Here is a 26,739-nt window from a genome sequence, read left to right on the forward strand (position 1 = left end):
ACACCCCAGAGATATTCACAACACCGCGGGCCCAGGTCAGTGCAGTACAACTCCAGGGGCCCACAGGGGCCCACCGACGCACCATGCAGCTGGGAGGTGCTGAACAATTAAGACCTGAAGGGAGACCCCACGACCACGCTGCTCAAGGGCATTGAATCACACCTTTTGCGCCCCGCACATCACTGGACCCAGGCCCACCCTGATCACGCAAGTGGCCCGCGAACCAGGTGAGAGGCCCCCGTCCTCAGCTGGCGGGGCGAGTGCCCGCCTGAAGGACTACCCCAGAACCCGCAGTTGACAATCCGTTGTCTGCAATCCCCATAGGAGCGACGCACCACGGACTGGCCCCGGAACGGCACGGTGCTCTCCCCAAAGGCCCCTCGGTCCGCAGCGGACCCCACGGCAGGGGATCAACAACACCCCATGAGCTGAAGAAGGCCCTACAAACGTTTCGATTCCAAGAAACAGAGAACTCCACCGAGGTCCCCAATACCTCCGGAACCATGGCCCACGCTGAATCCAAGGACCAATCCGCAGCGGCGATGGAGAGGGGTTTCGCCTCCATCCTCCAGGAGATTAGAGAAATGAGATCCGACATTGCCCAGAAGTTCGAGAAACTGGACCAAAGGGTAGACAAAATCGAGGACAGAGTCCTGCAAATGGAAAATTACCAATCGTCCTCTACATCCCAGGAAATCCAATTCGATACACGACTTGTGGCTCTCGAAAAGAGGGACGAAGAGAGAACCAGGATTATGGACGACTAGGAAAATAGGGAAAGTCGGAACAATCTAAGGTTCATTGGGATCCCGGAGACGGAGGGCGAAACGGAGAGGGAGCTGACCCGAGTGGTGAGAGACATCATCACCCTCCTGTTTGCCGAGGAAATGACAACGGAACTCATGTTCGACAGGGTGCACAGGGCTGGGGGAAGATCGGGGAGCCCCAGATCGGTTCTAGCTTGCTTCCACTACTACACGGAGAAAGCCAAAGCAAGGAAGGCGGGGGCGATAACTTATAACGGTGCACAAATCGCCATTTTTCAAGACCTCTCAGCTTATACTCTAGCTAAACGAAGGATGTGCCGCCCCTTGACACAACAACTGAAAGAGAAGGGCATCCGATACAGATGGGGATACCCCTTCTCCCTGTCCTTCGAATACCTAGGCCAACGCACAACGCTGGTAATGGAAGAAGACATCAAGGGTGCTATTCAAGACTATGTGGAAGCACCCACCCCCCGGAGGGGACCAGTGGGTCCGGAAGCGCTCAGCAGGGGCACCCCCGGGCAGCCCAACTCCAGAAGGAGAAAAACTGGCACTAGGAAGTTCAAGAAACTGAACACACCACCAACACCGATGGAGGACGACTGTGCCGACTCAGAGGGGTGACACCTGCGACCCCATACAGACCACCGAGATCGAAAACCAGGAGGGCCCTGGGGTCGCTCTGTTTGCTGCACCCCCTCGAACTGCAAGTATAAGGAGTCTTAGGGGGGCACACAACTGTTGGAACCGAGGGTAGTATCCGGGAGAGTGCCCAATTGGAGCAGTTCGGGGGAGAGTCGAGATGGGGGGAGGGGCTCACGTTAACGAGATTTGTAAGTGAAGCCTGGCCGGGGGGATCGTTGGTGGTCCAGCCACTAATCCAGGAATCGAAGAACTACATGGCTGGACGCCGGGGAGGGGGGTGAGGGTTTGTTCACAAGTTGGGGGTTTTGGGGCGGGAAAAGTGTTGAGGGGTAAGTTGGGAAAACGTTTCGAAGAGGCCAAGACGAATAAACACAGTATGCAGGGTGAGAGCGACCATGCGACACCGGTGACCAAGGGGAAAGGCGACAGCGATTATGGCTGATAGCCGGCCGGCCCTAGGGGTGGGGACCCTAAACGTACGGGGCTTCAACACTCCCACGAAAAGATCCCTAATCAGCAGGGAATTTAGGAGGGCGAAGCTAGATCTACTTTTCGTGCAGGAAGCACACTGGGCGAGGGGGAGGGAGCCCATGTTGCGGGGAGGCGGAATCGAGGAGGTTTTCCATGCATCCCACAAAGGAAAGAAAAGAGGGGTTGCAATTCTGATTGCCAGGGGGTTGGGTTTCGAAAAAGACTCCGTTCTGAGGGACCCAGAGGGCCGCTTCCTCTTCGTACGAGGCTTTCTACAGGGATTGCCCATAACATTGGCGGTAGTATATGCCCCAAACGAGAGCCAAGCCCAATTCTGGGAGGGAGTGGGGGAAAGGCTGAAAACCTTTGTCCAGGGCCCATTGGTGGTGGGAGGCGACTTCAATATGGTCCTAGACCCATCTAGAGATAGACAACGGGTGGGTCCACCAAGCCCAGATCCGCTGGAGACGCCTTGGCACGTTGCTTTCAGAGGGTAAATGAAGACCTGAACCTGGCGGACACACTACCTACCCCCCGGGCAGGGACTCCCTCTTTCTCGTTCTATTCCTCCGCCCACAAGGCCTTCTCGAGGATAGACTATATCCTCATGGACGTGGTACTCCGACCTCACATAGCGGGTTACAGGATAGACCCCGTCCCCTGGTCAGACCACGACTTGGTTAGGGTCACCCTGGCAGGGGACTGGTGTAGAGAACGGAGGGGACGCTGGAGATGCAACGACGCCATCCTGAGGGACGAGGTACATGCCCAGACTGTCCTAGATGCCGTTACAGAGTTCTTTGAGCTCAATGACAACAGGCAGGTGGGGACGCACACCCTCTGGGATGCCTTTAAGGCGACTCTAAGAGGAGTGCTCATAAAAATAGGTTCCCGACAGAAGAGGGAAAGGGAAGCCCAAGAGAGGATTTTGAGGGAAAAAATAGCTCACCTCCAACCGGGGGTTTCCCCGGCACGGACCCTGGAGCGAGACCGCGTGGCCGCCCTGGAGGACTATAGGCTCCAATTGAAGGATCTTCTCCTCCACAAAACGGAGAGGAGCCTCCAAATGGTTAAACAGAAATATTACGAGAAGGGGGACAGAGCGGACAGGATCCTGGCCTGGAAATTGAGGGAGGTCCAGAGAAGCAGGATGGTGAAGGAGGTGAGGGATAGCAAGGGAACACTGGGCTGTGACACCCCCCATATAAGTGAAGCCTTCCGCCAATACTACGAATCACTAAAAGCCTCCGAATATGACGGCGGCGATGCCCAAATTGAGGAATTTCTCAGCTCCATACAGATACCGTCCCTTTCGTGGGAACTGGTGGAGGGCCTGGAGGGTAGGGTGACTGAGGAGGAGGTGGAAAAGGCGATCAGCGGGATGAAGGTGGGGACCTCCCGGGGGAAGATGGCTTCTCGGTCTATTTTTATAAGAGGTTCCGGTCCTCCCTGTCTCCCTATCTGGCGAGGGTCTTCAACAAGGTCTTGGAAGGGGGCACCCTCCCCGATTCCATGATGGGTGCCATTATAGTGGTCCTCCCCAAGGAAGGTAAAGACCTGAGGGAATGCTCCTCCTACCGACCCATATCATTGCTCAACATCGATGTTAAAATCTTGGCCAAGGTGGTGGGCAGACGAATGGAGGGGATAATGCAGAAGTTAGTTCATGGGGACCAGGTGGGGTTCATTAGGGGCAGACAGGGATCGGATAATATCCGCAAAACGATAGACCTAGTACATTTCGCCCAAAACTCAAATCTCGAAGCATGCATACTATCCCTGGACTCGGAGAAAGCTTTCAATAGACTAGAGTGGAGATACATGATCCTCCTACTCCAGCGAATGGGCTTTGGGACACACATCCTGAGCTGGGTTGCTGCCCTCTACGGAGCCCCCACCGCAAGAGTCCATGTGAATGGAGTGCTGTCAGAATCTTTCCCCCTCACCCGAGGGACTAGACAGGGCTGCCCCCTATCCCCCCTAATATATGTCCTCACAATGAAGGCCTTGGCCATAGCGGTCAGGTCCCACCCATACATCAGGGGCATAAGAAGGGGAGGAATGGAATTCAAACTCTCCCTGTTTGCCGACGACATTCTGGCATACCTGCACCCGAGCTCCTCGCTTCCCCCCCTCCTGTCCCTGGTCAGCACATTCGGGCGTTTCTCAGGCCTGAAAATCAACACCGCTAAGTCTGTCCTCCTCCCGTTGCGCCTTGTGGACCCAGTACTAGACCCCCTGACCAGGTTTCATGGGATAGCCGTGGGCAAGAACACCATAGATTTGCACAAGGGGGTCCGAGATTTCATTTGGCAGGGGAAAACTCCACGGATTGGTAGGACCACCCTAACGCTTCCAAGAGAGGAGGGGGGATTTGGATTCCCAGACTTCCAACTGTACTATTACGCAGCACAACTGCGGGTCCTCCTAGAACATATGAAGGAAGGCTTGCGAACATACTGGTCATATCTGGAGGACATGGATGTCCACCCCCTTAAAGTCCGCGACCTCCTGTGGGCCCCTCGCAAATCCATACCGAAACAAGTACTATCTCACCTGACCCTGGGCGTTCTCTTGGATGTCTGGAGAGAGTGCCCCCGAACAGCCCATCTTTCCTCCTGGCCGTCCCCCATGACCTCCCTGTGGGGGCCCCCCCTGAAACTGGGCAGTAGAGGGTTCGGACAATCCTTGCGTTGGTCCGATGCGGGACTGGAATGGGCGGGCCAGCTGTTCAGGGAGGGTGAATTCTTGAGCTACGAGGACCTCTGGGAGGGACTGGGAGGTGGGACCCTCTCCATTTTTGAATACCTCCGGCTCAAGGGTATCCTCAACGATCCTGCATGGGGTACAAATCTGCGGAGACAACTAACTCCCTTCGAGAAACTCCTTGATTTAGCAACCTCCAGAAAGGGAGCGGTCTCTAGTATATACACAATCCTAAACACCCACAACCTTCAGGCTAGGAGGGGCTTCTGGGGATTTTGGAACGATCTGGCGGGGGAGGAGATATCAGAGGATGCCTGGGCTCGTATTTTTAAGATATCGTTTCATGGCAACCTTTTTACTGCGGTAATGGAACATAACTTTAAGATCCTGCAGGGGTGGCACAGGGACCCGGCAAAACTTTCGAAAATGTTTGCTGGGGTATCACCAGAATGCCAGAGGGGCTGTGGCCAGATAGGGTCCAGAGGCCACATGTGGTGGCTATGTCCGAAGGTGAAGACCTACTGGGAATCAGTGAGAGACTGGATAGCGGAGGTAACGGAGGTCCCTCTGCCCCTCAGCCCGTTGACCATGCTGCTGGACATCCCCCCGGAGGATGAGGAAATACACCGGTACCCAAGGATGTGGGAAACTATGTTGAGAGCGGGCAGAGTGGCCCTGGCCCAGAGGTGGAAGAGCCCGGAAACCCCTTCCAAAGAAGATTGGACGAAAAAACTTAAGAACATGTTTTTGATGGACAAATTGACCGCCCTGGTAAACAAGGACTCATCCTCATTCCTCGCTGAATGGTATGGGGTCCAGCAGACATGGGGATGGGATGTACATTAGTCCTGAGATCGAACCCCTGGTCAGTCGGGGGGGTCACCACCGAGAAAGACTGCTCCCAACGGGGGGTCCCCGCGGCCCGGGACGGCGTCGGCGTCGGCGTCGGCCTTAAGCCAGCAACAAAGTTGGTCGCATGTCGCAGCGCTCTAAAGAACTAGAAAAAGATGTGAAAGTTTGGTCTCTTTTTCTGTTGTTTTGGTTGGTTTGGACAGGGGTGGGCGGGGAGGGGGGATTGGGGGTACTGTGCTGTCTTGACTTTAAAAATGCCAATAAAAACTAAAGTTTAAAAAAAAAAAGAAAACAAATTGAAAGAAATAGTTTTGGTTATAGACTCTGATTATGCCCGGAACAGTTTTGTAGAGTACTTACTGTGGTGGAAACTGACAGGGATGGTCAGGTATGACATAACCACATCAAACATGGAAAATAGGTTTAGGCCATCATCAATCTTGTTTTAGTGAATGAGATGACAATTCACTGGTGGAAGATACGAGGGCATTGTAGGCCACCTGGGGAAGTTAAGGAAAGGAATGACAAGGCTGATCTATTGGCCAAAATTGGAGCAGTGATGTGATTGTTTCCTATTAAACACTTGTTCAGTGAGAGCCAAGTGGATGCAGTAACACGTTTCCAAATCTCAGGGAACAAGTTATCAACCAGTGGTGCAGTGGAGTTTTGATACTCCCATTCAGGACCTGATCGAGGCACAAAAAAAATACCCAAGCATAGGCATGTTGTACTATCATTTGTCAGATGCAGAACAAAATCCTTTAACAGAGAAGAATTGCAAAGAGGTTGACGTTAAAGAATGAAAAAAGATTTCAACTGCAAGATGGACTGTTGGTCTGAGAATCTATTCCAGGCCAGAGTCAATGGATGGTCGCTGTGTCATTTGGAGGGTTAATGTTACATCACACCCATGATGACAATAACAGCGGTACACAGACCTTTGCAGAAAACATTGGAAATATTGAAGGAATATTGGCCGCATGTGTCCCAAGATCTGAAATTGTATATCTGGGGGTGTTTGGTGTGTACACAATTCCAGCCCGCCTCCCTAACATATAGAGCTCCATTAGTGAAAAGCGGTCGAACACTCCCCAGGTCAGATTTGCAAATAGATTTCATTGGCCTAGTCCAAAGGTTCTCATCGGGAAACAAATGCATGCTAACAGTTACCTGCACAGGCAGCAGCTCTTGTTAGTGAATCACATGTTTTCTAGGTTTGGTTTACCTCATAGAATATAATCAGTCAGTGAAGTCATTTTACCAGTGCAGTAATGACCAAGATGTGGTGGATTCTGGGAGTAAAAAGGAAGCTACATACTTTTTTTTTACCTGCCATCTCCTAGTGGTGGTGTAGAATGATGCAATCGATCAAAAATTGGAATTCTTAAAAAATGTGTGGCTGAAGCAGGGTCTAGTTGGGATTTCTGACTCCCTTTGGTTTTGATGGCAATTATGGCAACATCATTGATTCCTACAAACCTCAGTCCACATGAAATCATCACAGGCAGGAACATGGTACTGCCCCAATACCTGTTGTATAGAACCAATGAAACAGTCCTGGTAAATGCATCAATTTGTGAATATGTTGATGAGTTGAAAAAACATTTCAGCAGCATTTGCATTTGTAAAGTGAAATTTGAAAAGGGCAGCTGAGGGTGCCAAATCATACTCTGATAGGTAGTCATTTGTTAGGGAGTATGACATAGGTGACCAGGTGTACAAGTTTAAATTTGCGAAAGGCAAAAGTAAAAATGCCAAATTTATGACATCCTGGTATGGCCCATTCCAAATTCTGGACAAGGTTTCTCCTGTTTGTATTCAGAATAATGACCAAGGAATGGAATCTGGTTGTGGAACAATTATCCATGTGAATCAAATCAAGCCATTTGACCCACAACATGAAGTTATGAGGATAGAACAGTCTGCAGAAATCAGTAAGTAGTGAGGTGTAACAATCACATTGCAATCAAGGTGAGTAAGTTGGTAAGGAGGTGAATGGTGGTAAGGTGAGTAGCTCACACAAGTAGTAAAAGGGCTTCATCAGAGATTTTAAGTAGGTATGTTCGGTATGGTGAGCCTGAAGGAATGAATGAGAAATAAAGTTCTTCCCTCAGCCTCATAAAGATCTTGGCCATAGGTGATCTTAACATGCAGTCGCACTCTGAAACAATTGTGTACGAGCGCAATATAAATAAAATATAATTTCAGTTTGAGCCCCCGTGTGGCATGACTGATATCATGGATGAGGAGGATAGTTATTGGGGAATAAGGCCAATCACCGTGGCATACCCACTTAGACAACATAGGAACGCAGAAGAAGTAGCAATCCTGCTAATGGTAGTAAATTTAAGGGCCTGTAATGTTCGATTCATGCAGGATGCTCCAGCCATATCAACTTTTAAAAACAGCCAGGAGGAGAGCAATACTGATTACATTGTTGTGAATACTGATATCTGAGAGTTAGTGAAGTCATTTCAAGTTAATGTCAATGTTAATGTTAAAGGATATTTGTACCGTGCACTATCACCACCGGAGTGGTCCCCTGGCGATCTGGCGGCTCTGAAAAGAAAAAGGAGGGGGCGGTGAATTAGTGGGAATAAATTGGAAAAGTGCAAGAGAGCAGTGATGTGCCGTTGGCAACTTCAACCTGGTTAACACCGTTGGCTGGGCTTCAGGTGTTTACCGGTCGGCAGCCATCATGTATTGTTGTGCAAGTCTATGTGTGGTTTGTTTTATTGTTGCAGTGTAGTGAAGTTTGTGCAGATCATTGCATTTATAGGATTGTGGTTGTGTTTGGTTAGAGTTTGAGAGGTGTATGCAGAGGGTTGAAAATTGTTAGTGGATTTGTTAGTTGGCATAGCTGTTAGGAAGCGAAGCGCAAAACTTCCATGTTTCCTCTCTGCGTGTGGCGTTGTTAGGAAGTGAAGCGCTAAACTTTCAGATTTCCTTTCCGGGTGGGGGGCGCAAGCATCTCCATTCCTCCATTCATATCTGGGACCGTCCGACACCCCACAGCCCCTTCCACACATGATGCCCACTCACATTCATAACTGTGTCCAAGTTTGGTCTGGCCTATCTCTGTAAAACTTGTCTGTATGCGAGGTAAGCGGGTGTTTTTGACTCCACCCAAATCTGGCCAAGATAGCCTTCCCATTCCAGTCAATATGCGGTGTCGGTCGCCAAACCCACTCCATCCAGACTTAGCAGTGGTCAGCATTCACAGTCTAACCAGCTGCTCAAGTAGGCTACTACTCACAGCCCGCTAGAATCCTGGCATGTGCCAGCATTTGCACCTACGTTCATGCGCGGCACCTGCCATCGTTCACAAATCTATACTGGCCTTATCTATGCCAATGTCCACACTCAGATCAAGTGTGGCAGCTGCCAACATCCACTCAACTTCATAAAAGGATTTAGAGTGATCATTAGCCCCTTGTCATGGAGGTGAGTGAGCACATGAGGGGGATTATGGCAGACAGATCAAATGGTACAGAGGAATGTGCAGTCCAGCTGGAAGTACAGGGACATGACAGGCATAATATCAGGTGGGCTAAGCTTGACCTAGAGAAAATCTTGCCTCTGGCATACCACGACATTGCCCCATCCTGGATAAAGTAGCCACACCAGATTCCGATGACGTAACTGCACTAGTATCCAAATGTAATACGCACATTAACTGAGACTTCCACTCCTTGGTATGACAAGGATTTCAGACAGGCCAAGGGCCTATTAATTGGTGAGGCGAGGTCTGAAACACTGCCGAAGAGACAAGGGTTAAAGACGCCACAGCCCAATACCGAAGGCTACTGAGGGACAAAAAAGGGCATGGCATGAAGACACCTGGAGTACCCTACTTAATGCAATCAGTAGAGGAGACTCAAAGGGCTTCTGGAGGGATAATTGGGGCAGGGCATAGAGCAGGATCAAACACAGTGAATGGCTGCATCGCAGAGCAAACCTGGGTGGATTTTTATAGTAATCGCTATGGCAATGGTGGGGCACACAGTGGCGCTATAACTCCTGCTGAGCGGATATGTGTAAGGCCAAGAGATGGAGATGATTATACACCATTGGTACTGACCTGTGAGGAAGTCGAAAGAGCATAGGCCTGCCAAAAGCTGGGAAAGGCACCTGGTCTCCATAGGGTCCCTGTAGATTTCTATGTGAATGAGCTGGCTGTCTGCGTCCCGTATGTAACAACACTTTATAACATGATTTAGAGACAGAATGTAATACCTGTGTTCTGGAACAGTGCTGAGCTGGTCCTGATACACAAGAAAGGCTCAAGAGACCAGCCCTCAAATCATAGACCAATTTCATTGTTAGACGCGTGAGGGAAAGCTGTTGCTAAGGCCTTATTCTTCCATCTGGAGGCCTGGCCAGTGAACAACCTGATAATTACCCACAGGCAGGCACGGTTTTGGGAGGGCCTTAGTACAATAGAGCTAAGCCTGCGGTTGCAGCTGGTCAGCTAAACCTGCGGTTGCAGCTGGTCATTGATAAATATGTAGTTCTCAGACAGGTTAAAGTCTACACAGTACATGTGGACCTGAGAACTGCATACACTACTGTACCCAGACACCGCCTCTGGGAGGTGCTCACGGGTTGGGCATCCCACTGGCCCTTCTGATATCCATTTAGAGTCTATACACAGATAACACCACTATGGTTTGGTGTGGAATTAATGGTAGGACCTCTCGCAGCATCAATGTTGAAATGGGCATCCGTCAAGGGTGTGTTCTCGATCAGAAATTATTTTGCCTTTTCATCAATTACGTCATTGAGGAACTGTTGGCCTCCCAGACTGATGCACCAATGTAAGCTGATGACAGGATACCGGACTGCTGTTTGGGGATGATGCAGTTTTGCTATCTCTGACACCTACTGGTGCTTTCAGGCAGCTGTAAGTATTCCTTGCCTTCTGCAAGAAAAATGGTCAATCACTCAACGAAACCAAAAGAAAATCTATGGTTTTTAAAACAAATAATAGGAAGAAATGCAAAGCTCTTAAATTGGCCTTGGATCGAGGGTGAAATAGAGCAGGTATCACACTACCACTATCTGGAGGCCAGAGTGATGGCATTATGTGGTTGGTCCATGCAGATGGATGGAAAAAACGAGGATTACCCTTGGCAAGAACAGTGTGGCCTTAGCCCGGTTCACTGCCGAACACAGCAACAGGGCAATGCAGGTCTCGCTGGAAGTTTTTTAAGCCCAAGAGGGTACAGGCTGCTATCTATGCGGTGGAGCTATGGGGGTAGATGGACACTCATTCATTGGTGATAGTCAAAAATAAATACCAACACAAATATCTTGGGACTACCTACTAGTATGCCCCCAACGCCAGTGCTATTGGAGACTGGCATGCAGGGGATATAGTCTATCAGCCAGCTTCGCACAGTGCTGTTTTGGGTGCCACTGTGGTCCAATAAAAACCTTGCAAAATACAGAGATGTATTTGGCAGATGTATTAACACAGCAAGTGGACACCTGACTGAGGTGGGCTGTACATGTTAAATGTTGCTTGAGGGACCTAGGTCTCAGGGATTACTGGAGTAACCTGAGTGTAATTGCTCCACAATCGAAGGGCACTGTAAAAGGTGTTGCTCTTGTTAAGGTCCAGCATGATATTTTTGTGAAAACCCTTGGCTCAGCTTCCATGGCACAATATGTTAATACCAAAACACAGATAGGCTATGAGGATTACCTTGACAATGTAAATCCTAAATTTGAAATTTCAATGTATATAAAGTTCAGGTTTGGCACACTGTCGATGGAATCCTTGAAACATAGGTGGAAAAGTGATGCCTCTTGCGTGTGTCCACTGTGTAGGAGTGCGATTGAGGACTTGAAACATTTCTTCATGTTATGCCCGGTTACACTGCCCCTAAGGAAGCGCTTCCTTAAGCCACTTTTTTTGTATTCGTGGCTGCAGGACCATAGAGGATGCCATGTTGATTTGCTTGAATACAATAGACACACAAACAGCTTTTTGCACCTGTAAATACCTTAATTGGGCATGGCAACTACGATCAAGGAAGCTGCTGGCGAACTTTTAACGATTTTATAGCTATATAAATCTGCAATGTTATTGTATTATGAGTTGCAATTTATGTGTTTTGTAATTTCATTGATGCATGCTTTTATGACTTTGTTGAGATGAAACTTATTGTACTGACAGAAATAAGGATGTGGACTAATAACTCAAAGGATATGTATAGAATTGTGTTTATGCCAGGTAGTTAGAACATAAGGGAAATCCTACAGGAAAAAAAAGTATTATTACTTTGTACTTACCATGCCTGTCTCTCTCTGCTGGTTTAGATTATTTAATTATTTTTCCTTAATCAGCATTATATGGGGATCCCTGTAGCCGGAAATCCATGGAGGAGGCGCGGGATGGAACAAGGCAGAGTCCCCAGGACCTAAAGGGGGGAAGAAGCAGTAGGAGACTTGCAAGCGAAAATGAGAGATTCAGAGGACGACAATGCAGTCCATGTGACATGAGAGAAAACATAGCATTCTGTTGTGCATGAATCTGTTAGTTATATGTTTTTTAAGCTTGACATGGGCTACATAAACAAATGCGCAAGTTCTGATAGAACCAGACACAGCATCAGGAATTGCGGTAAAGGAGGACCCAGGTTTTATTTTGGGAAACAGCAGATTGTTAAATCAGTACATTTACACCAGTGTAAATATGGATTTGATCCTGGAAACATATTTTAATGTCTTGGAGATTAAGTCAGCTCAACTAATGCAGTGTGTTTGTCAGTAGGGGACTCAAAGAGTGGTAAGAGAAAGCCTGCTACAGTTGTAAAAAACTTTTATGAACTCATCCCATTCTAAAAAGAAAAGGGGGCAAAGGGTGACTTGTGTTCTGATTACCGCAATCACAGTCACAATAATCAGGGCCATTAGTGGGACAACTGTGTCAACAGACAATGCAGTGTCAGTAAGTAAATTGCAAGACAAAGCCTAGATTTTAGGACAAGACTTGAAAATAATCCAGCAGAGGCTGCACAATATCAGGATAGAACAGAAGGAGTTGGTACAATACACACATCAAATTGCCTTGACTCTTAATGAGCAATCAGCACTGTTAGATCATAGCCTAAATATTATGGGTAAACACAACATAGCATTGGAGGACATCCTGAATGTGGTGAATCCAGTTGAAAGTTTATTAACACAGTTCCTCCAGGAGGTTCAAAGCACACTGTCAGCTGGCACAGGGTCACATTCATTTGTATTGTGAGTCATCTGATATCTTCTGGAAAATGATGGCTGGGATTACACAAAGAGAGCTCGAAGCAGTTCAGGGGCAAATTGCATTTGAAATGGGAAGTGCAATTACCCTGAATATAGATGTGAAATGGATGGAGGATTTCTATTGAGAGCTGCAGATAACACCCCAAAAGTAATTCATCAGATTGGTATACAATGTGGGTTTCTGGCAAAGTGAAAACAATGTCAAAGTTGTAACTCCAGAAATTGTGACTTTTCAAACTTGGGAGGCCAGTTTATATCTAGTTCCAAAATTAGATACTGTGTAAAATTCAAAGAGCAACATTACATGTGCCCCAGGAAATCCATTTGTACCTGATGCAATACATGTACTATGTGGGTTGTGGGAGAATCAAGGTGTTGGCAAAGGGTGTGCATTTTCTATAAATATCCCAAAACCTGAGGAGCTAGCAAATGCCAAATTGGGTAAGCACAGGTGGCTAATAAGTATTTGGGAAATTAATTATACAATTGCCCATCTTAATCATGGTTCATTTGTTGTCAAACCATTACAATACTTTGTTTTATATATTACTGTTCCCAAAGATACTGTGGTGACAGTTGGGGGACTAACATTATTTCATGTTGATGTGGGCTTGTGGGAAGTTAAAGTGGAAAATATTCCAAAGAAATATGTTTTCCATAGATTCTGAAATTGAGTATTTGTTAAGCACAAAAATGTGCATACAATCAAACTGAGTATACACCAACATAATATCATGTGGAGTGACTTCGGCTTGAAAGACGAGGATGTTCACACATGGGGAGCCTGGCAATGGACAGGAAAGGGATTGGTGATAGTAGGTGTATCCATGGCATCCATCATAATATGGTTTATAGTGCTTATGATAAAACTGAATACCATGTCTTTTGCATTGACAGTCGTTGGAAGAAGAAAAATACAGTTGAATGGAGCACACAATTTTTAGCCTGGATTCATACTTCTGCAGAAGCCCTTCTTTAAGCAGTGTCCTATACAGAAGAAGAAGAGATGCAGGGAAAACAGTGTCACTAATTTCAACAGTACCACTTGTTTCAACAGAGAAGGTGTGCCACCAGTTTCAACTAATGGTAACATTGCAGCATTTAGTACTTAAGTGTAGCATTGAGGGTAAACAAAGGACTGATATATTTGGGGCTTCAGGCCTTAACATATTAACATTACAAACCAGCTTTGCTTGTTTAAAACAGCTTTGCTTGCAAGGGTTAGATCGGGAAAAGAAGAAAAACAGAAATTAAAGGGTGAACAACCTTTTTTGCGAGATAAAATGTGAGGTGTAAAAAGGTCATTGTTCATGCAGAGGTACAGGATTGGATGTTGCCTTTTCTTCCGAGTGCAAGAAGAAATGGTTAGCTTGCCAAAACCAGAGAGCTGAATTGGAAACTTACGTGAGATTGGTGAACCGAGAAAGAGTTGGAACTTTCTTGAAGGCGTTGTCACATGTTACAATTGGGAATGACACAAGAAAGGGATTAGTGTAAAGTCATTGTCTGGGAGATGGATAGAAGTGTGCAGAATCTATATGTCATGGGCTGGGTTCTGGAGAAAGGCATAACATGGACTGCAAGCTGGAAAGCAGGGCATTTTGCAATTCTGATTGCCAGGGGGTTGGGTTTCGAAAAAGACTCCGTTCTGAGGGACCCAGAGGGCCGCTTCCTCTTCGTACGAGGCTTCCTACAGGGATTGCCCATAACATTGGCGGTAGTATATGCCCCAAACGAGAGCCAGGCCCAATTCTGGGAGGGAGTGGGGGAAAGGCTGAAAACCTTTGTCCAGGGCCCATTGGTGGTGGGAGGCGACTTCAATATGGTCCTAGACCCATCTAGAGATAGACAACGGGTGGGTCCACCAGCCCCAGACCCGCTGGAGACGCCTTGGCACGTTGCTTTCAGAGGGTAAATGAAGACCTGAACCTGGCGGACACACTACCTACCCCCCGGGCAGGGACTCCCTCTTTCTCGTTCTATTCCTCCGCCCACAAGGCCATCTCGAGGATAGACTATATCCTCATGGACGTGGTACTCCGACCTCACATAGCGGGTTACAGGATAGACCCCGTCCCCTGGTCGGACCACGACTTGGTTAGGGTCACCCTGACAGGGGACTGGTGTAGAGAACGGAGGGGACGCTGGAGATGCAACGACGCCATCCTGAGGGACGAGGTACATGCCCAGACTGTCCTAGATGCCGTTACAGAGTTCTTTGAGCTCAATAACAACAGGCAGGTGGGGATGCACACCCTCTGGGATGCCTTTAAGGCGACCCTAAGAGGAGTGCTCATAAAAATAGGTTCCCGACAGAAGAGGGAAAGGGAAGCCCAAGAGAGGATTTTGAGGGAAAAAATAGCTCACCTCCAACCGGGGGTTTCCACGGCACGGACCCTGGAGCGAGACCGCGTGGCCGCCCTGGAGGACTATAGGCTCCAATTGAAGGATCTTCTCCTCCACAAAACGGAGAGGAGCCTCCAAATGGTTAAACAGAAATATTACGAGAAGGGGGACAGAGTGGACAGTATCCTGGCCTGGAAATTGAGGGAGGTCCAGAGAAGCAGGATGGTGAAGGAGGTGAGGGATAGCAAGGGAACACTGGGCTGTGACACCCCCCATATAAGTGAAGCCTTCCGCCAATACTATGAATCACTAAAAGCCTCCAAATATGACGGCGGCGATGCCTAAATTGAGGAATTTCTCAGCTCCATACAGATACGTCCCTTTCGCGGGAACTGGCGGAGGGCCTGGAGGGTAGGGTGACTGAGGAGGAGATGGAAAAGGCGATCAGCGGGATGAAGGTGGGGACCTCCCCGGGGGAAGATGGCTTCTCGGCCTATTTTTATAAGAGGTTCCGGTCCTCCCTGTCTCCCTATCTGGCGAGGGTCTTCAACGAGGTCTTGGAAGGGGGCACCCTCCCCGATTCCATGATGGGTGCCATTATAGTGGTCCTCCCCAAGGAAGGTAAAGACCTGAGGGAATGCTCCGCCTACCGACCCATATCATTGCTCAAAATCAATGTTAAAATCTTGGCCAAGGTGGTGGGCAGACGAATGGAGGGGATAATGCAGAAGTTAGTCCTTGGGGACCAGGTGGGGTTCATTAGGGGCAGACAGGGATCGGATAATATCCGCAAAACGATAGACCTAGTACATTTCGCCCAAAACTCAAATCTCGAAGCATGCATACTATCCCTGGACTCGGAGAAAGCTTTCAATAGAGTAGAGTGGAGATAGTTGATCCTCCTACTCCAGCAAATGGGCTTTGGGACACACATCCTGAGCTGGGTTGCTGCCCTCTATGGAGCCCCCACCGCAGAGTCCATGTGAATGGAGTGCTGTCAGAATCTTTCCCCCTCACCCGAGGGACCAGACAGGGCTGCCCCCTATCCCCCCTAATATATGTCCTCACAATGGAGGCCTTGGCCATAGCGGTCAGGTCCCACCCAGACATCAGGGGCATAAGAAGGGGAGGAATGGAATTCAAACTCTCCCTGTTTGCCGACGACATTCTGGCATACCTGGCTCCTCGCTTCCCCCCCTCCTGTCCCTGGTCAGCACATTCAGGCGTTTCTCAGGCCTGAAAATCAACACCGCTAAGTCTGTCCTCCTCCAGATGCGCCTTGTGGACCCAGTACTAGACCCCCTGACCAGGTTTCATGGGATAGCCGTGGGCAAGAAAACCATAAAATACCTGGGTGTCCTCCTCACTAGGGACCTATCAAGACTGGGGGCTTCCAACTACAAACCCATGCTGTCCGAGATAGCCTCTGACTTGAAGAGATGGGGAGGAATGATCCTCTCATGGTATGGCCGGATGACGGCAGTTAAAATGAACATTCTGCCCTGGCTTTTGTACCTCTTTACGGCCCTCCCTACCCGGGTACCCGCTCAAACCTTCATAGATTTGCACAAGGGGGTCCGAGATTTCGTTTGGCAGGGGAAAACTCCACGGATTGGTAGGACCACCCTAATGCTTCCAAGAGAGGAGGGGGGATTTGGATTCCCAGACTTCCAACTGTACTATTACGCAGCACAACTGCGGGTCCTCCTAGAACATATGAAGGAAGGCTTGCGAACATACTGGTCATATCTGGAGGACATGGATGTCCACCCCCTTAAAGTCCGCGACCTCCTGTGGGCCCCTCGCAAATCCATACAGAAACAAGTACTATCTCACCCGACCCTGGGCGTTCTCTGGGATGTCTGGAGAGAGTGCCGCCGAACAGCCCATCTTTCCTCCTGGCCGTCCCCCATGACCTCCCTGTGGGGGCCCCCCCTGAAATTGGGCAGTAGAGGGTTCGGACAATCCCTGCGTTGGTCCGAAGCGGGACTGGAATGGGCGTGCCAGCTGTTCAGAGAGGGTAAATTCTTGAGCTACGAGGACCTCCGGGAGGGACTGGGAGGTGGGATCCTCTCCATTTTTGAATACCTACAGCTCAAGGGTATCCTCAACGATCCTGCATGGGGTACAAATCTGCGGAGACAACTAACTCCCTTCGAGAAACTCCTTGATTTAGCAACCTCCAGAAAGGGAGCGGTCTCTAGTATATACACAATCCTAAACACCCATGACCTTCAGGCTAGGAGGGGATTCTGGGGATTTTGGAACGATCTGGCGGGGGAGGAGATATCAGAGGATGCCTGGGCTCGTATTTTTAAGATATCAATTCATGGCAACCTTTTTACTGCGGATATGGAACATAACTTTAAGATCCTGCAGGGGTGGCACAGGGACCCAGCAAAACTTTCGAAAATGTTTGCTGGGGTATCACCAGAATGCCAGAGGGGCTGTGGCCAGATAGGGTCCAGAGGCCACATATGGTGGCTATGTCCGAAGGTGCAGACCTACTGGGAATCAGTGAGAGACTGGATAGCGGAGGTAACGGAGGTCCCTCTGCCCCTCAGCCCGTTGACCATGCTGCTGGGCCTCCCCCCAGAGGATGAGGAAATACACCGGTTCCCAAGGATGTGGGAAACTATGTTGAGAGCGGGCAGAGTGGCCCTGGCCCAGAGGTGGAAGAGCCCGGAAACCCCTTCCAAAGAAGATTGGACGAAAAAACTTAAGAACATGTATTTGATGGACAAATTGACCGCCCTGGTAAACAAGGACTCAACCTCATTCCTCGCTGAATGGTATGGGGTCCAGCAGACATGGGGATGGGATGTACATTAGTCCTGAGATCGTACCCCCGGTCAGTCGGGGTGGGGTCACCACCGAGAAAGACTGCTCCCAACGGGGGGTCCCCGCGGCCGGGAATGGCGTCGGCCTTAAGCCAGCAACGAAGTTGGTCGCATGTCGCAGCGCTCTAAAGAACTAGAAAAAGACGTGAAAGTTTGGTCTCTTTTTCTGTTGTTTTGGTTGGTTTGGACAGGGGTGGGTGGGGAGGGGGGATTGGGGGTACTGTGCTGTCTTGACTTTAAAAATGCCAATAAAAACTAAAGTTTAAAAAAAAAAAGAAAACAAATTGAAAGAAATAGTTTTGGTTATAGACTCTGATTATGCCCGGAATAGTTTTGTAGAGTACTTACTGTGGTGGAAACTGACAGGGATGGTCAGGTATGACATAACCACATCAAACATGGAAAATAGGTTTAGGCCATCATCAATCTTGTTTTAGTGAATGAGATGACAATTCACTGGTGGAAGATACGAGGGCATTGTAGGCCACCTGGGGAAGTTAAGGAAAGGAATGACAAGGCTGATCTATTGGCCAAAATTGGAGCAGTGATGTGATTGTTTCCTATTAAACACTTGTTCAGTGAGAGCCAAGTGGATGCAGTAACACGTTTCCAAATCTCAGGGAACAAGTAATCAACCAGTGGTGCAGTGGAGTTTTGATACTCCCATTCAGGACCTGATCGATGCACAAAAAAAATACCCAAGCATAGGCATGTTGTACTATCATTTGTCAGATGCAGAACAAAATCCTTTAACAGAGAAGAATTGCAAAGGGGTTGACGTTAACGAATGAAAAAAGATTTCAACTGCAAGATGGACTGTTGGTCTGAGAATCTATTCCAGGCCAGAGTCAATGGATGGTCGCTGTGTCATTTGGAGGGTTAATGTTACATCACACCCATGATGACAATAACAGCGGTACACAGCCCTTTGCAGAAAACATTGGAAATATTGAAGGAATATTGGCCGCATGTGTCCCAAGATCTGAAATTGTATATCTGGGGGTGTTTGGTGTGTACACAATTCCAGCCCGCCTCCCTGACATATAGAGCTCCATTAGTGAAAAGCGGTCTAACACTCCCCAGGTCAGATTTGCAAATAGATTTCATTGGCCTAGTCCAAAGGTTCTCATCGGGAAACAAATGCATGCTAACAGTTACCTGTTTAATGTCAAAGTGGTTGGAATGCAAACTGACACCAGACTCTAGTGCACAGGCAGCAGCTCTTGTTAGTGAATCACATGTTTTCTAGGTTTGGTTTACCTCATAGAATATAATCAGTCAGTGAAGTCATTTTACCAGTGCAGTAATGACCAAGACGTGGTGGATTCTGGGAGTAAAAAGGAAGCTACATACTTTTTTTTACCTGCCATCTCCTAGTGGTGGTGTAGAATGATGCAATCGATCAAAAATTGGAATTCTTAAAAAATGTGTGGCTGAAGCAGGGTCTAGTTGGGATTTCTGACTCCCTTTGGTTTTGATGGCAATTATGGCAACACCATTGAATCCTACAAACCTCAGTCCACATGAAATCATCACAGGCAGGAACATGGTACTGCCCCAATACCTGTTGTATAGAACCAATGAAACAGTCCTGGTAAATGCATCAATTTGTGAATATGTTGATGAGTTGAAAAAACATTTCAGCAGCATTTGCATTTGTAAAGTGAAATTTGAAAAGGGCAGCTGAGGGTGCCAAATCATACTCTGATAGGTAGTCATTTGTTAGGGAGTATGACATAGGTGACCAGGTGTACAAGTTTAAATTTGCGAAAGGCAAAAGTAAAAATGCCAAATTTATGACATCCTGGTATGGCCCATTCCAAATTCTGGACAAGGTTTCTCCTGTTTGTATTCAGAATAATGACCAAGGAATGGAATCTGGTTGTGGAACAATTATCCATGTGAATCAAATCAAGCCATTTGACCCACAACATGAAGTTATGAGGATAGAACAGTCTGCAGAAATCAGTAAGTAGTGAGGTGTAACAATCACATTACAATCAAGGTGAGTAAGTTGGTAAGGAGGTGAATGGTGGTAAGGTGAGTAGCTCACACAAGTAGTAAAAGGGCTTCATCAGAGATTTTAAGTAGGTATGTTCGGTATGGTGAGCCTGAAGGTATGAATGAGAAATAAAGTTCTTCCCTCAGCCTCATAAAGATCTTGGCCATAGGTGATCTTAACATGCAGTCGCACTCTGAAACAATTGTGTACGAGCGCAATATAAATAAAATATAATTTCAGTTTGAGCCCCCGTGTGGCATGACTGATATCATGGATGAGGAGGATAGTTATTGGGGAATAAGGCCAATCACCGTGGCATACCCACTTAGACAACATAGGAACGCAGAAGAAGTAGCAATCCTGCTAATGGTAGTAAACTTGAGGGCCTGTAATGTTCGATTCATGCAGGATGCTCCAGCCATATCAACTTTTAAAAACAGCCAGGAGGAGAGCAATACTGATTACATTGTTGTGAATACTGAGATCTGAGAGTTAGTGAAGTCATTTCAAGTTAATGTCAATGTTAATGTTAAAGGATATTTGTACCGTGCACTATCACCACCGGAGTGGTCCCCTGGCGATCTGGCGGCTCTGGAAAGAAAAAGGAGGGGGCGGTGAATTAGTGGGAATAAACTGGAAAAGTGCAAGAGAGCAGTGATGTGCCGTTGGCAACCTCAACCCGGTTAACACCGTTGGCTGGGCTTCAGGTGTTTACCGGTCGGCAGCCATCATGTATTGTTGTGCAAGTCTATGTGTGGTTTGTTTTATTGTTGCAGTGTAGTGAAGTTTGTGAAGATCATTGCATTTATAGGCTTGTGGTTGTGTTTGGTTAGAGTTTGAGAGGTGTATGCAGAGGGTTGAAAATTGTTAGTGGATTTGTTAGTTGGCATAGCTGTTAGGAAGCGAAGCGCAAAACTTCCATGTTTCCTCTCTGCGTGTGGCGTTGTTAGGAAGTGAAGCGCTAAACTTCCAGATTTCCTTTCCGGGTGGGGGGCGCAAGCATCTCCATTCCTCCATTCATATCTGGGACCGGCCGACACCCCACAGTCCCTTCCACACATGATGCCCACTCACATTCATAACTGTGTCCAAGTTTGGTCTGGCCTATCTCTGAAAAACTTGTCTGTATGCGAGGTAAGCGGGTGTTTTTGACTCCACCCAAATCTGGCCAAGATAGCCTTCCCATTCCAGTCAATATGCGGTGTCGGTCGCCAAACCCACTCCATCCAGACTTAGCAGTGGTCAGCATTCACAGTCTAACCAGCTGCTCAAGTAGGCTACTACTCACAGCCCGCTAGAATCCTGGCATGTGCCAGCATTTGCACCTACGTTCATGCGCGGCACCTGCCATCATTCACAAATCTATACTGGCCTTATCTATGCCAATGTCCACAACTCATATCAAGTGTGGCAGCTGCCAACATCCACTCAACTTCATAAAAGGATTGAGAGTGATCATTAGCCCCTTGTCATGGAGGTGAGTGAGCACATGAGGGGGATTATGGCAGACAGATCAAATGGTACAGAGGAATGTGCAGTCCAGCTGGAAGTACAGGGACATGACAGGCATAATATCAGGTGGGCTAAGCTTGACCTAGAGAAAATCTTGCCTCTGGCATACCACGACATTGCCCCATCCTGGATAAAGTAGCCACACCAGATTCCGATGACGTAACTGCACTAGTATCCAAATGTAATACGCACATTAACTGAGACTTCCACTCCTTGGTATGACAAGGATTTCAGACAGGCCAAGGGCCTATTAATTGGTGAGGTGAGGTCTGAAACACTGCCGAAGAGACAAGGGTTAAATACGCCACAGCCCAATACCGAAGGCTACTGAGGGACAAAAAAGGGCATGGCATGAAGACACCTGGAGTACCCTACTTAATGCAATCAGTAGAGGAGACTCAAAGGGCTTCTGGAGGGATAATTGGGGCAGGGCATAGAGCAGGATCAAACACAGTGAATGGCTGCATCGCAGAGCAAAGCTGGGTGGATTTTTATAGTAATCGCTATGGCAATGGTGGGGCACACAGTGGCGCTATAACTTCTGCTGAGCGGATATGTGTAAGGCCAAGAGATGGAGATGATTATACACCATTGGTACTGACCTGTGAGGAAGTCGGAAGAGCATAGGCGTGCCAAAAGCTGGGAAAGGCACCTGGTCTCCATAGGGTCCCTGTAGATTTCTATGTGAATGAGCTGGCTGTCTGCGTCCCGTATGTAACAACACTTTTTAACATGATTTAGAGACAGAATGTGGTACCTGTGTTCTGGAACAGTGCTGAGCTGGTCCTGGTACACAAGAAAGGCTCAAGAGACCAGCCCTCAAATCATAGACCAATTTCATTGTTAGACGCGGGAGGGAAAGCTGTTGCTAAGGCCTTATTGTTCCATCTGGAGGCCTGGCCAGTGAACAACCTGATAATTACCCACAGGCAGGCATGGTTTTGGGAGGGCCTTAGTTCAATAGAGCTAAGCCTGCGGTTGCAGCTGGTCAGCTAAACCTGCGGTTGCAGCTGGTCATTGATAAATATGTAGTTCTCAGACAGGTTAAAGTCTACACAGTATATGTGGACCTGAGAACTGCATACACTACTGTACCCAGACACCGCCTCTGGGAGCTGCTCACGGGTTGGGCATCCCACTGGCCCTTCTGATATCCATTTAGAGTCTATACACAGATAACACCACTATGGTTTGGTGTGGAATTAATGGTAGGACCTCTCGCAGCATCAATGTTGAAATGGGCATCTGTCAAGGGTGTGTTCTCGCACTGAAATTATTTTGCCTTTTCATCAATTACGTCATTGAGGAACTGTTGGCCTCCCAGACTGATGCACCAATGTAAGCTGATGACAGGATACCGGACTGCTGTTTGGGGATGATGCAGTTTTGCTATCTCTGACACCTACTGGTGCTTTCAGGCAGCTGTAAGTATTCCTTGCCTTCTGCAAGAAAAATGGTCAATCACTCAACGAAACCAAAAGAAAATCTATGGTTTTTAAAACAAATAATAGGAAGAAATGCAAAGCTCTTAAATTGGCCTTGGATCGAGGGTGAAATAGAGCAGGTATCACACTACCACTATCTGGAGGCCAGAGTGATGGCATTATGTGGTTGGTCCATGCAGATGGATGGAAAAAGCGAGGATTACCCTTGGCAGGAACAGTGGGGCCTTAGCCCGGTTCACTGCCGAACACAGCAACAGGGCAATGCAGGTCTCGCTGGAAGTTTATAAGCCCAAGAGGATACAGGCTGCTATCTATGCGGTGGAGCTATGGGGGTAGATGGACACTCATTCATTGGTGATAGTCAAAAATAAATACCAACACAAATATCTTGGGACTACCTACTAGTATGCCCCCAACGCCAGTGCTATTGGAGACTGGCATGCAGGGGACAGAGTCTATCAGCCTGCTTCGCACAGTGCTGTTTTGGGTGCCACTGTGGTCCAATAAAAACCTTGCAAAATACAGAGATGTATTTGGCAGATGTATTAACACAGCAAGTGGACACCTGACTGAGGTGGGCTGTACATGTTAAAAGTTGCTTGAGGGACCTAGGTCTCAGGGATTACTGGAGTAACCTGAGTGTAATTGCTCCACAATCGAAGGGCACTGTAAAAGGTGTTGCTCTTGTTAAGGTCCAGCATGATATTTTTGTGAAAACCCTTGGCTCAGCTTCCATGGCACAATATGTTAATACCAAAACACAGATAGGCTATGAGGATTACCTTGACAATGTAAATCCTAAATTTGAAATTTCAATGTATATAAAGTTCAGGTTTGGCACACTGTCGATGGAATCCTTGAAACATAGGTGGAAAAGTGATGCCTCTTGCGTGTGTCCACTGTGTAGGAGTGCGATTGTTATGCCCGGTTACACTGCCCCTAAGGAAGCGCTTCCTTAAGCCACTTTTTTTGTATTCGTGGCTGCAGGACCATAGAGGATGCCATGTTGATTTGCTTGAATACAATAGACACACAAACAGCTTTTTGCACCTGTAAATACCTTAATTGGGCATGTTAACAACGATCAAGGAAGCTGCTGGCGAACTTTTAACGATTTTATAGTTATATAAATCTGCAATGTTATTGTATTATGAGTTGCAATTTATGTGTTTTGTAATTTCATTGATGCATGCTTTTATGACTTTGTTGAGATGAAACTTATTGTACTGACAGAAATAAGGATGTGGACTAATAACTCAAAGGAAATGTATAGAATTGTGTTTATGCCAGGTAGTTAGAACATAAGGGAAATCCTAAAGGAAAAAAAAGTATTATTACTTTGTACTTACCATGCCTGTCTGTCTCTGCTGGTTTAGATTATTTAATTAATTTTCCTTAATCAGCATTATATGGGGATCCCTGTAGCCGGAAATCCATGGAGGAGGCGCGGGATGGAACAAGGCAGAGTCCCCAGGACCTAAAGGGGGGAAAAGGCAGTAGGAGACTTGCAAGCGAAAATGAGAGATTCAGAGGACGACAATGCAGTCCACGTGACATGAGAGAAAACATAGCATTCTGTTGTGCATGAATCTGTTCGTTATATGTTTTTTAAGCTTGACATGGGCTACATAAACAAATGCGCAAGTTCTGATAGAACCAGACACAGCATCAGGAATTGCGGTAAAGGAGGACCCAGGTTTTATTTTGGGAAACAGCAGATTGTTAAATCAGTACATTTACACCAGTGTAAATATGGATTTGATCCTGGAAAACTATTTTAATGTCTTGGAGATTAAGTCAGCTGAACTAATGCAGTGTGTTTGTCAGTAGGGGACTCAAAGAGTGGTAAGAGAAAGCCTGCTACAGTTGTAAAAAACTTTTATGAACTCATCCCATTCTAAAAAGAAAAGGGGGCAAAGGATGACTTGTGTTCTGATTACCGCAATCGCAGTCACAATAATCAGGGTCATTAGTGGGACAACTGTGTCAACAAACAATGCAGTGTCAGTAAGTAAATTGCAAGACAAAGCCTAGATTTTAGGACAAGACTTGAAAATAATTCAGCAGAGGCTGCACAATATCAGGATAGAACAGAAGGAGTTGGTACAATACATACATCAAATTGCCTTGACTCTTAATGAGCAATCAGCACTGTTAGATCATAGCCTAAATATTATGGGTAAACACAACATAGCATTGGAGGACATCCTGAATGTGGTGAATCCAGTTGAAAGTTTATTAACACAGTTCCTCCAGGAGGTTCAAAGCACACTGGCCCTCATTACGACCCTGGCGGAAAGTGACTGACCGGACCGCCACAGCGTAAATAGCGTTTCCGCCATTGTACGAAGGAGCAAAGTGCGGCCCATTCCGACCCATCGGGCACGAGCACCACGGCATGGCGGAAGTGCAATGTCCGCGATGGCGGAAAAGACCCCAAAACGGCCCACACCGCCGCCGTACGGCGCCCTAGGTGCAATACCGCCACCCATCACAGCGGACACCGCAGTGTGCGCCTACCGGAAAGTACGGTGACCGGAAATATACGGAAACGGAAGTTAAAACATGGGCCCGGAACGGGAAACATCCCGCCGTACACCTATAAAACCACTAAAACCACACAACCACTAAAAACACTACCCTGAGACACACCCCAACCCGTCATCCACCCTAGCGAAACCAAGAAAAATGGGAAAAGTAGCGAAGAAAGCGTGCGACCGCAAGCGGCAGGTCCACTTCTCCCGTGAGGAACTCACCGTGCTAACAGAGACCCTCCAGGAGAATGCTGCCGTCGTCTTCTGCACGCAAATGACCAGGACGGCACTTGCAAACAAGAAGGCCATATGGGCTCTGGTGGCACAGCGGGTAAGTGCGGTGGGGACCGCACCCCGCACCCCACAGCAATGCCGAAAGCGATGGGACGACCTGCGGATACGCGTCCGCAGCATACTCTCTGCCAACCGCAACATTGCCACAGCCACCGGGGGAGGTCCTGAATCACCCATCAAGTTGACCCCCTGGGAAGAAATCTGTGCCTCCACCATCGGAATGGAGAGCATAGAGGGAGTCGGAGGGATGGAGAAAGGAGTGCAGACATCCGAAGATTCAGGTAGGTGGGCCAGATAAAACAATGCCAAATCCACAAAGTCCAACCATGTGAAGTACCATGTGTCCACATAGTGCAACAGAAACACATGTCCAGGAGAACGTCCACACACATCGGCCTGATAGCGCACGTTAAAACCCACAATAAATACATAAATAATTAAAAACCCCTAAAACACGCACTACACGTGCAGCAGGCACACCCTAACTGCAGGCTGCCAAACAACTGCACCCTCACTCCACACACAAATGAAAGCACCTCCAAGGCCCCGACCCAAATCACCCTCAGGTACCACCCCAATGCATGTGATACAATGCCATTCCAATTCCCACAGACCCATCAATAACCCTCGCCCTCCTTTACTCCACCACAGGGTCCGATCCAAACGACGAGCTCCAGGACACCCCTACCAGCACACCTGCAAAGAGGGCCAAGACCAACGGCCAAAGACCCTCCACCTCAGCTGCACGCATCAAGACACGGCAGCAGCACAAAACAGGTGGCAGCACAGAGGAGGGAACATCAACAGGCACCCCAGCAGCCAGCATGCCCACACCACCACCACCACAGGTCCCCCCAACGGATGCCACAGAAGGCACTGCCTCTGGTGGCAGCAGCACCATAGGTGACACCCCATTGATGGCAGCATGCTCCGACACAGAAGACGGGGATGTCGAAGACAGATCCATCCATGACCTGTCCCAATCCCCCTGTCTGTCCCATCCCGTACAACATGAGGATACCACGCAGGGGCACCCACAAGACGACGACTGGC

The sequence above is a fragment of the Ambystoma mexicanum genome, chromosome 10 (assembly GCF_040938575.1).
Source record: "Ambystoma mexicanum isolate Mex_15411 chromosome 10, UKY_AmexF1_1, whole genome shotgun sequence".
Lineage (NCBI taxonomy): Eukaryota > Metazoa > Chordata > Amphibia > Caudata > Ambystomatidae > Ambystoma > Ambystoma mexicanum.